This window comes from Mustela nigripes, unplaced genomic scaffold (assembly GCF_022355385.1).
Source record: "Mustela nigripes isolate SB6536 unplaced genomic scaffold, MUSNIG.SB6536 HiC_scaffold_76, whole genome shotgun sequence".
NCBI lineage: Eukaryota > Metazoa > Chordata > Mammalia > Carnivora > Mustelidae > Mustela > Mustela nigripes.
Window position 1 is genome coordinate 3,301,853 of NW_026739491.1, and position 12,017 is coordinate 3,313,869.

The window sequence follows — 12,017 nt, forward strand, 5'->3', positions numbered from 1 at the left end:
GCAGGCGCTCAGGAGGTGCTCGTGGGCCCCCACAGAGGGGAAAGAGCCGGCCTGGGTTGAGCCCCTGGGGTCTCCTGGCGTTCACTCCGCCCACCCTCACTTGGTCCTGTGAGGCAGGCATTTCTTCCCGGGGCTACTGCACAGACGGGGGGCGGGAAATGAGGCTCAGGTGGCTGGGGGTGCACCCAAGGACACACAGCTGGTGAGTGGGTGGGAGGTGACTGCAGTGGCCTCAGGCCACTGTCCCTACCTCAAGTTTCTCCCCTGGGTATTTCCCTACTTAAAAATCATCCTTAATTCTCGCTTGTCCACAGGGTGCAAGCCAACGCTCTGAGGCCTTTGCGGGAGCCCCTAGCACCCAGGGTCCGCCTGATTTTCCACCCTCCCCCACCCACGTGGGCCAGCCCCACCCCCACCTCCAGCCAGAAGACACGACTCAACATTCCCAGAACCTCTTTCTCAATCTCCCAGACCTTGCTCACAGGCCCACCCCTTCCACACCCTAAGGCCTCGGAGTCTCATGGGCTCTCCTCCTCCTCAGTCTCTCCTGTGCCCCCCGAGACACACCCTTCCCGTTTACCTCCATCTCTCCCCACTCTCACCCCCACCTCCACCCCTGCCAGTCTCTCCTCTCACCCTGTGCCAGTCCCCCGCACTGGGCCAGCTCCCCAGCCCCGGCAGCCAAGAGGCACAGCTCTCTAGAGTAGCCCAACCTCCTCCGAGGCCTGAATCTCGGCCACCTCTCCTCACCCCGTCTCCTGCTGACCAGGGCTGCAGACCGGGAGCTCACCTCCTGGCCACATCACTCAGCCTCCGGCACCTCAAACCCACCGCCACCCACAGCGACTTCCTTCTGCTCACCACGGGCCGCCCCCCCCACACCCCTGCCCTGCTCGCTCACTGAGGACGGCACGGCTTCCCCTCCAGGCGCAGGCCCCCTCCTCAGTGGAGCCCCTTCCACGGTCCTCTTCTATCTAGGTACCCCCGGATCCTTCTTCAGGGTTGGCTCTGCGGCCTCTGCGCAAGTTCCTTCCCCAGAGGGAAGCTCCGACAACTCAGTTCTATAGAGGGAGCAACAGGACCCACTTCCCAGAACTGGCCAAAGCACTGAAAGAGAGAATTTGTGTCAGTCTTTACCTGATACACAGAAGGGTTCATTCAGCTCCCATTCCCCACACTGGCCTCCACACACACTTAGGAGTGTGGTTCTGGAGACCTCGATAGGAATTCTGTCCCTGCCCTTCATTCTCTGTGTGGCGGAGAGCAAGTCACTTCTCAGGGCCTCAGTGTCCCCACCTGTAAAATGGGGACAATATTTGGCCACACCTCACAGGGGTGTGAGAATTCGGATAGAAAGTATGATGTTCACAGGCCCTGTGCATGCCCGGCGTCCCTCCAGCGGGAGGAAGGCTCAGCCCTGTCCCTGAGGGCTCAGGATCCCAGCAGAGCTCCTCCACAGCCTCCTTGGGAAAAGAGAAATGTGGGAACCTGGGGAACGAGGAAGCCGATGGGGCTAAGCCCCAAGATAGCCATGCCCCTCCCTCCTCTACCCCAAGACACTTGGCTCTCACCCTCCCTGAGCGAGCAACCAGCTCCTGGGAAGAGAAATCCAGACAGAAAAGCAGCCCAGGTCTGGAGCAGGGACCCTGTGATAGGGGGAGGGGGCCTTTTGAAAAAAAAAAGGAAAGGTAATAATTATACAGCAGCCATCGTGGGCCCAGCACACTGGATCTTTACAGCAAGGCTATAGGATGGGGACGATCTCCATTTCACAGAGGAGAAATGGGGCTCAGAGTGGACACTCTTCCAGGTCACAGGGCAGAGAGGGCCAGACTCTGGATTGGACCCAGGCTTGTCTCACCCCAAAGCCCGCGCTCTCAGCCCAAAGCTACCCAGTGTATATGCCATGAGCCCTTGGGAAGGGGTCTCTATGCATATGATGGGAGGCTCCTGGGGGGGGGCGTAGTGGTGGGGGGCAACTTGGACTTCAGAGCTCTGAGACCCAAGGCCGGTTTAAGGATGTCCAGGGGTCTCAGGTGGGGGTGTGGACAACCCAGGGTGCAGAGCAGAAGGCACGGGGCCTGGAAGGAGTTAACTGCATGAGGGGCCTGAGTGAATCAGAGGCTCCACAGGCTGCGATGGAAATTCCCTGTGCATGGCGTGTGGTCACCCAGAAAAGGGAAATGGTGCTTTTCGGAGCAGGGGATGGCGGGGGCTGGAGCCCGGGAGCAGACGCCTGGCCGGGTGGGGCTGGCGAGGGTGTTGTGACCAAAGACTCCTGGCCTCAGGCTCTACTTAGGCCCTGGGTGGGAAAAGGGTGGCGAGGAGCCTCCAGACCAGGCCAAGCCTGGACATTCTATGGAGTGCCCATGGGCTCTGAGGGATGGGTAGGCGTTCACCAGGCCCAGAGGAAGGAAGGGCACTCGGGCCGTGGGAACTGTTGGCACCAAAGCATAGGGGTGTGACTCAGCATGAGAGTCTGTCCCCCATGCTTTTTCTGGGGAACTCTTTCCTGTCCTTCGGGGCCCATCCCAAGTGCTACCCCTTCCCACCCCAGGAAGCGACATCTCTCCCTTTTCATGTCCCAAGGCCCCAGCTTCCTTCTGGGAGCTCTCCGAATTCTGTAACTCAGCTGCCTTCTCCACAGGGCGGTGGCCAGGGGGCCCTGTCCTAGCTTTAGAGACAGCATGCCCCCCAGCTTAGAGTTGGCACCGAGTGGGTGCTCGGTGTTTATGAAATGACAGTTCCACAGAAGAGGACTCTGACACTCAGGAAGGTTAGAAACGCATTTAGCCAGCCGGCTCTGACTGATCTGGGGTTTTTGCCTCACCAGGGACTTGGTGGGAGAGAAGAAACAGGACAGTCTCTTCCCTCAGAGTCAGGCAGGAGCCCTGAGCACAGAGAACCTGGCCACGGGTGGCCGTTTCTGACAACCTTGCCGGTCCAGAGCCTGCTCCTCTCTCAAGGACCAGGCCGGCCCTACTCCTCCCTTGTCACAGCGCTGGGAGCTGTCTGTCCTGCCACCAGGGAGACCGGGGTAGGAGAAGTTGCAAGCAGTCAGGCAGGGAGACAAGGGGCTTGCTCTTGAATCTGAATCCAGGCATGTTCTAGCTGTGTCGCCTTGCACACCTGAGCCTTGCTTTCCACTTAATGGTGGAGGCAGAGCGGAACAGGCTTGTTTCTAGGGTCAGAAGGAACGAGCTAGTGTAAACTGTGAAGCTCTGCACCAGTGGGAGGGAGTCTGTCTGTTACGGGTAATGAGCGTTGATTATGTGGCCTGTCATCTCTCCTGGGGACAGTCTCTGGCTGCAGGGCCCTCCGGTTCCTAAGTAGGCTGTGCTGTGGCCTCAGGCCCAGTGTCCGTCTGTCCCAGTCCAGTCTGCTCTGCACCGCATGAGGGATTGTGCCCCCACCAGCCCAGAGAGTGAGCGGGGAAACTCAGCACAAGGAGAGTCGCAGCTGGGTCCCCTTGTCCAGAAGGATGCCCGCTGAGATCCCAGGTGCCCAGAGTGTCCCTGAGGCGCCCAGGCTCCCTGGTTCCTGTGGAGGGTAAGGGTGCCCAGAGAAGCCGGCCTCAGGAGGATGGACGGCCAGCATGGTGGCGGCCATTGGCATTGGAGCTCTTCCAAGAGCAAGGGGAACTGAGAAGTGTGGGAATGTGCCTGGCGCAGCCCGGGGGAGCTGGCGGCAGGAGGGAGGGGCTGCTCCCAGGACTCCAGACCACCTGGGTCCAGGGGGGTGAAAAGGAGAAGGGGACCCTCTGGCCAGTGACTGTGGGGTTGGGGGTCACCAAGAGGTGTTTGCAGGTTGTCGACACAAAGCTGGCCAGGCCTCGGGAGGCTGGGGAGTTGTGTGGAGAAGGAAAGAGGAAGCCATGGGGAGAGGGGGGTGGGACTGCCGGGGATGGAGTGGGGGTGGGGGCTGGGGGCCTGGAGCCACGGCGCCACCACTTCACTTCTCCCGGTTTCGGTTTGTAAATAGCTGCTGGCCCCAAGCAGGCGGGATGGGCCCTGCCCCAGCTGTGGCCTGAGTCCAGGAGGCCCAGGTCTGAGTAGCTGCCGATGCTCAGGCCCTGCGTTTGAGGACCCCAGGAGGCAGGGAGGCTGGCCTGGCTTTTGGCCTGGGTGGGCAGGTTTGGTGGGCCCAGCACTGGGCAGCCCCGACCTGTGGTCACTGAGGTAATGCAGCTGGGACAGAACTTGATGACTTGGCCACACGGGGCTTATTTATAACTGGGCCTCCGTGGGCAGAAGCAGCTGCTGAGCCGCCAACTCAGCACTTGGGCTGGCCCGGGCCACCAAGGCAGGGGACAGAGCAGTGGGGGCTAGGCTGGCCTGAAGGCCCCTCCGACTGGGCCGCAGGGTCTTGCCATCCCCAAGGCCTTGCTGGCTGGAACCAGTCCTTGTCTTTCTGGGCTGCCCAGGCCTCGAGGTTTAGGGGTTCTACATGCAAGGTGGGTGTCTCAGAACCTCCTAGACTGAGAGGGTGTTGCGATTCAGTCAGTGGACTGGTCAGTTCCCCGGGGGCTCAAGCCTTGGCCTCCAAGCAACTCTTCCCTTGGCCTGCAAAGCAACTCTTTGCCCAGAAGTCGGGCGCTGTCAGCAAACTCAACAAGAAGCAGAGTCATCTCCCCACCCCTTCTTGCAATCGCTGGGCTTAAAAACAAACCAAGATACATTCGGGAAGAGGGCAATGCCAGCGCCCAAGGCCTGGCCTTCATGGTGGAGGCTGACAGAGGAGGAGGAAAGACGTGGGGCCCTCCTGAGGCTCCCATGTTGCCCCACCCATCTCCTTCTTGGGCAGGAAGCCCTGGCCTTGCGCACCCCCCCACCCCCCGCTCCAAAAGACCACTTATCTTTCTTCTGAGTAAGAACCTGAGGGCGCCATCAGTCCCCTTCCCAAGGTTTGCAGAAATAAAGAGGTTCCTAAAATCTCCCCCGCGACACACAGCTTTGAATCCTCCCGATCGACCCTGTCACCTACTGCTCTCTGTCCCATCAACACCCTGTCTCCCAAAGTTCGTCCCGGCCTTCCCATCTCCAAGCCTTGTTCCAGTCTGGCCCCCTGCCTGGCATGCCCCTTCCTTCCCCCGAGTCTCTCCAAGACCCCTCTCTGTCAGGGCCTATGCCAAGCCCTGCTCTGGGGCTCCCAGCCTCAGTGCTCGCCTTTCTCCATAGCAGAGGCTCCTGAAATATAAAATTCAAGGGTCATGTCAGAATTGGAGCAGAAATGGGTGACAGATTTTAGATCGGGGGTGCCACAATCACTACACAAAAGAGGAAGCTAATGCCTGGCGTGGGTCAGGGATGGCCAAAGGCACTCAGTGAGCAAAGGACAGAGCTGAGACCAAAACGATGCACCCTGACTCCTGGCCTAGAGCTCTGACCCCCAGACCTCTGACTTCCCGGGCCCCAGCTTCGCCTTGCGTGACGGCCCCGCCCAGCCCCTTCCACTTGGTCAACGCTCTTGGGGATGGGAGGGATGGGGACCTGGTGTGGGGGCACCTTGGGCCATCCATCCCCCAGGTCTGGGCCCCGGGATGGCAGGCCTGCTTAGGCCCCTCTGGGCAGAGTCGGGGTGCCCGGCCCAGAGCCACCCGGGGCCGCAGCTGCCCTGTTTCCACATCGGCAATAGCAAGTCCGGCGCCTGAGAAAACAGGAAGCGCCCAGTCACCACAGGAAGCGTGTGTGCGCAGCCTCCCCACCCCCGGCCCATTGCAAAACGCCAACAGCCCCATTACCACAGGCACCACACAGTGGCGGGCAGAAACGCTCTGGCCGCCAGGCCTCCTGAAAAATTGGACAGAAGGACTCCAGCCCTCACTGGCCTGGGCCAGGCCACAGGGTGAATGTCCAGCTGTGGCCTCGAGGAGACCGCGGTCTCCTAGGGTTCACGCCTCATGCCTTACTCTGGATTCTCAGCCTAGTCCCAGGCCGGCCTATGCTAGGCCTGCTTTGGTCATCATTAAATCAGAATACGGGGTGAGGGGTCATAGGGAAGCCATTCATCTGACCTGGAGGCTGGTGCTGGATGGAGGACTCCGGGCCTGGCCTTCAGACCCTGACAGGGCCTGATCCCCAAGCCTCGCTGAGGCAGTTGGCCTAGATCCCGCCACCACCACCACCCCGCACCCCCCCGCCCCGGGGAGCCATCTGCTGTCAAGTCCACACCTGCCACACCCTCTGCCCAGCCCCAGCCCTGCCCAACCTCAACTTTGCTGGCCCCTGGGGTCCTGCCTAGGCTAGCCTTAGGAGACCTGGGCCCTTCCTCATCCCGCCCTGTCCGCCCGGACTCACCTCCCATTTCTGGCCACCCGGCCTCAACCCCTGGAAGGAGATGGGAGCGCAGCAACGCTGAGGCCCCGCGCCTGGGGAGGCCTGTGCTCCTCCAGCCCCGAGGACAGCAAGGAAAAGAGAAGAGAGCAGAGCATTTCATGGCTATAATAAATCAAAGGGGGAAGTCAGAGCAGGAGAAATAAGAAACTTCCCTACCCTGGGCACAGGGACCTGCCGGGCAGCTGCCCCTGGCTCCCCACGGCCTTCCCTCCTCCCTCCTGCTTCCCTGGCCAGGGCCCAGATCTGGTACTCGCTCCTCAGGCCTAGGGACCCCACCTGCCCAGAGACCTCCTGGGCACCTGGCAACGCTGTGCACCCCCGGGTGCCTCTAGGGTTGGGGCCTCAGTTTCCTTCTCAGGGACACAGACATCCCTGGGGCGTGGGCTGGTTTGGAGACAGAACGGTCAGGCTGCCCAGCAGAGAGGGCTGAATGAAGACGGCCGGTGCCCCTCCGGACAGGACAAAGGGATCAAGTTGATGAAGGGAAGGTGCGGCGTTCTGGGAATTCCTAGTGGACAGCCGGGCTTGGCAGGACAGGTGGTCTGTGAGATCAGACAGGAAGGCCAAGGCAAGACGCAGGAGTGCAGAGCAGAGCGGGGGCTCGCAGGGCCCGGGATCCCGCTGAGCCTCTGAGATCACGCTGCTTCACTCACAACCTTGTCAGGCAGATAAGATGAGAAAGAGGCCGTGACTGCTGGGAGCCCAGGCTACAGAGCCAGACAGATGGGACAACACGCAGTGCATGACCCTGGCCAAGTGACCTCACCTCCTGCCCTCAGTTTCCCTACTTGGAATATGCCTACCTTGAAAATCTGTAAAGAAAGACGAAGGAAGTCATGGAATGGGGCCTCGGGGAGCTGGTGGGGCCTGCATCCTACAGGGGCTGCCACTCCCATCTCCTCCCAGAAGCACCCACTTCCTCCCTCCTTTCCTCTTCACCTGCCCGAGGAGGGGTGAGAACCTCCACTCCCTGCTCTTCTCTGCACCCCAGGGCCCCTGGCCTCGCTCTGACCTGTCCTGATTTGGGAGAGTGTTAGAGTTGGGGTTCCCAGCCCTACCCCAAGGCACTCCCTCCATGAGAGAGACCTTGGAAACCCAAACTCATGCCTTGGCAGGACTCCCCTCTGCTGTTCACACACCTCCGGCTGTCACACAACACCCCACTTCCCCCGGCAGACAGCCACATGGGTCTGAACCACCTGGGGCATTCACGAGGGGCTTTACACACATAACATCTCATCATCCTCACAGCTGCGGGTCTCTTGCCCCCATTTCAAATATGGGAAAGCTGAGGCTCATAGGGGAGGAAGGTCAGCTGGCCGAAAGGAGCAGCTCAGAGCATGAGAGCTCAGTTCTGTCCGCTAACTCGGTGGAAATCCTGCGCAGACCATGAGGCAGAACAGCAGCCTTTTGTTTGCAGAAAGACTTTGAGCCTTTTGGGGGGTCACTGCTGCCCAGACCCCGTGGTCACAGCCTCGCCCCAGCTCCACTTGCCCTGTCTCCCTCACCAGAGTCTCGAGCTTCTCCTGTTCCAGGTTGTCAGATGTCGGGGTTGGAAAAAGTCCAGAGGCGCGTGCCCATGAGAGCAGAGAGATTAGGGAAGCAGAAAAGGGGAGCAGTTCCCCGAATCAAGCCAAATGTTCTCTGTGGCTCCCCGCCCTACGCATGCACACCTAGCAGGGGCGCTTAACTGCCTGGGGAGAAAGCCCCAGGGGAGACGTGTTCCCCCCGTAGTTAGAAGCAAGGCGTTGGTGCCAGATATTTGTGGGTTTAAATCTCAGCTCTGCGACAGAGTCCATCCCTGGGTAAGGGACTTAACCCTAGAACAGAGAGAAGAATGCCTCTCCTGGCTTGGAGATTTCACAGAAGGGAAGTTTGTTTCTAAAAGCCAAGGGCTTGGGGCACCTGGGTGGCTCAGTGGTTTAAGCCCCTGCCTTCAGCTCAGGTCATGATCTCAGGGTCCTGGGATTAAGCCCCACATAGGGATCTTTGCTCAGTGGGAAGCCTGCTTCCCCCCCTCTCTGTGTGCCTCTCTGCCTACTTGTGATCTCTCTGTCAAATAAATAAATGAAACTGTTAAAAATAGATAAATAAATACAAGCCAAGGGCTCAGTCCCCCTTCATGCATGGTCTCAGACAGCTTCGTAACGGCTCTATTATTATTCCTCCCATTTTACAGCTGAGGAGTCTGAGGTGAAGGAGTCTTCCCCAGGTCACACAGCCGGGCAGGGGCTTGAATCCCAGTCCCAAGTGACTGTAAGTCAGAAGCATTTACACCACCTCAGAGGGGTCCCCCTTCCTGCTCTCCTAGGTCCCCCTTCCTGCTCTCCTGTTCTCTGCCACCGCCAGCCTACGGGGTAGGGGGCCCTGAGTGACAAGTTCAACCATGACGGGCTGGCCCTGCCCTACTGTGGTGCAGTCCCAGAATGGCTGACTGCCCTTGCTCCTGGGCTGGGCTTGAGGACGGCTTCCTGGGCACACAAGGGGCTGGGACCAGCTGCAGCAGGGACTCCTCCAGGCGGCTCCCCGGCCATATTGTTTGGGGCCACCCTACCCTGTAACCAGGATGGGTGCCTGACCGTCTGCCATGGAGGGGTGTAAGTCCTTCTAGGGGGCCTGCTGGTAGGGCAACCAAAGGGAGAAGCTGGACTTGAGCTTCTCTCTTGTTCAGGCACTTTCCCAGACCCTGGGAGAGGTCTCAGCAAATCTGTATTGTGACTTTGTAGTCTTTTTTCTTCAAAAGGACCTCAAATTGTATAAGCATGGTATAGCTCCGTAGAAGCCAGAGCTAGGGCTCTATGAAACCTAGCTCTGTCCCCAGGCTGTGGACCGTGGAAAGAGTTCCATCCTCCTCTTCATCTGTATTGTGTGACCTTAGGCGAGACCCCACTTTCCCATCTATGCAAGGGGGATGAAGCCTGGCGTTAGGCGGGTACAGCAGGGGCAATGAGAAGCCTTTACTAAAGGCTCAAATTCTCCGAGGGCTTTCACCAGCCTGTACTTGTTCCATCTCCAACAGCCCCGTGGAGTAAGCGGAGCCTCCTAATCCCGCTTTCCAGCTGAGAAAGGGAGGCTGGGAACTGAAGACGCAGGCCGGAGCCCCTCCCTCCATGCACTCCCCCAAACCCCGACCCCAGGGTCTGCACCCAGGATGGCGAGCCCAGCGTGGGAGGAGTGGGGAACAGAGGATGCGGGGACCGCGCGGAGGAGGCAGGGGGAGGAGGCGACGTCCCGCACTGTCTCACCGCAGGACCGACCTCGGTGCTTATCTGCTCGGGCAGCTTCCGCCCCCCCAGCCCAGCCCCCCGCCGCAAGCCGGGCCCCCGCCCCCCGCCTCCGGAGCGCCCGCCGGGTGGCGGGGAGGGGCCCTCCCCCGTCGCCCGCCCCTAGGGAGCACCGAGCTGCAGCGGGCCGCTGCCCGGCCGAGCGGAGAGGAGCCCGGCCCCCAGGTGAGGAGCCGGAAGCGATCAATAACGCCGGGGCGGGGGGAGACTGGGGGAACAGGGGGTGGCGGGGGGGGGGGGCACCGGCGCGGGGAGGCCTCCTGGCTCCAGCCCGCCGCCCTGGCCTCCCCTGTCCACGCTGGGAGCGGGGTTCCCCAAAGCCGCGGGAGCAGGAGGAGCGGCGGGGGGGGGGGGCGGTCTACGCAGGTTTCTGAGTGACTCGAGCCCCCCACCCACACGCACGCGCGCGCGCGCACTAGCAACGCCCACGGGCGCCCCTGGCACAGATGTGGGAGGGAAGAGAGAAGTGGAGACACCTTGGAGAAAGTGAAAAGCCAGCCACAAAACAAAACAAAACAAAAAAGAAAAAACAAGAACAAAAACGGGAGGAGACGCCCGCCACGTGCGACCGGCAAAGTTCAAGCATCACAAATACATAAAGAACTTTTGGAAGCCCACGGGGGGTGGGGGGAGGGGAGGAGAAACAGGGAATCCGTCAGAAAAATTGCTAAAAGACCTGAACGGGCATTTTTAAGAAGAGGAGGCACACGTGTTCGGTGACCGTCTGAGGGATGCTCCCGCTCATTGGTGTTGAAGGAACCACGAGGACGACCAGGGTGAGATGCTCTTTGACACCACTGGGAGGGCTTAAACGACCCAGCTGGGCAGCACCAAGTGTTGGAGAGGTGATGGAGCCGCGGGGTATTGCTAGTCAGCGGCTTTGTAACCACTAGAGAGAACAATCTGGCCTTATCTTATAAAGCGGAGACCCAGCAGATCCATACCCCACCCCACCCCACCCCAGGCATAAAAGAGAGACCTTGGCAGGTGCTCCAAGAAACCCTGGGCTAGAACGTTCAAAGCTGCCCCCCCCTTTTTTAATTAACACATAATATATTATTGGTTTCAGGGGTACAGATCTGTGATTCATCAGTCTAACACAATTCACAGGGCTCACCATACCTTCCCCAGTGTCCATCATCCAGCGACCCCATTCCCTCCCCCAAGCAATCCTCAATTTGTTTCCTGAGATTAAAAGTCTCTCATGGTTTGTCTCCCTCTCTGATTTCGTCTTGTTTCATTTCTTCCCTATAGCAAAAGTCTCAAAGTCACCCAAAAGTCCACCAACAAGAGATTGGGCTAATAAATTCCAGTGGATCCGTCCACACATGGTTCAGCAGTTCCAAATGAACCAATTTCACATAATAACATGAATGAATCTTACTTGATTCATTGCCTTGAGTGAAAAAGCCAGTTCCAGAAAACAAATACTTGCCCTTCCTGTGAAGTTCAAAATCCAGCCAAACCGTATCTCTGCAAATAGCAAGGTTGGTTCCTTCCTTCTAATACTTTTGTTATTAGGAGATGACAGAAGACTTAAGAGTAAGTCTGAGAATTCAGGAGAACCGGTAGGGAAAAAAAAATGTAGTTGGTTTACCAGATATCAAAGCAATATGTAAAAATAATTTGCCTTCCTGTGGGCTATCAATAAATCATCCAGAATGTAATGCGTATTATCCTATTCAAAATAGCTGCAAAAATATAAGATACTTTAAAGCAAATATTAATAATTATGCAGGTCCTAAATGAAAACAATTGTAAAACTCACTGAATAATGTAAAAGAGAACCATATAACAACTTTTATTTTCCTTGGTTTTAAAAAAGAGCCAAGTGGAGCCTGAGTGGAGCGTGTGACTCTTGATCTTGGGGTTGTACAATCAAATTCCACATTGGATGTAAAGATTACTTAAAAATATAATCTTTAGGGTGCCTGTGTGGCTCAGTTTTTAAATGTCTGCCTTCGGCTGGGGTCATGATCCCATGGTTCTGGGCCCAGTGGGAAGCCTGCCTCTCCCACGCCCCCTGCTTGTGTTCCCTCTCTTGCTGTGTCTCTCTCTGTCAAATAAATAAATAAAATCTTAAAAACAAATAAATAAGCAAATAAATTCTCTAAAAATCAATCAATCAATAAGCCAATCTTGTCTTTCCTTCCAGAAGCCCACAGGGCAGGCGGGAATGCAGGAGACCGGGCTAAGAACCCCAAAGACACACAACACTGAGAGCCTTCAGCCTGGACAGATTCAGAAAGCTTCAGGGAGGAGCAGGCTTGTAAACGTGCTAGATTTCAATCAATAGACAGCAGAAGGGGAAGAACATGCCAGGCCCGCCAGGGGATGGGAAAGGGGTTGTAAAGGGGGTTATAAAGGCAGAGAGGCCGGACAGAAAGTAGTGAGGCTT

The 12,017-nt window shown here is 58.1% G+C and overlaps 1 long non-coding RNA gene across 1 annotated transcript; it reads left to right on the forward strand.

Moving 5' to 3' along the window:
* The first annotated feature begins 9,415 nt into the window (after positions 1-9,415).
* LOC132008250 (uncharacterized) lies at positions 9,416-10,777 on the forward strand. The gene is made up of 3 exons (XR_009401576.1): positions 9,416-9,784; positions 10,315-10,395; positions 10,689-10,777. It is a non-coding gene; the product is annotated as an uncharacterized LOC132008250 (long non-coding RNA).
* Positions 10,778-12,017: the final 1,240 nt, after the last annotated feature.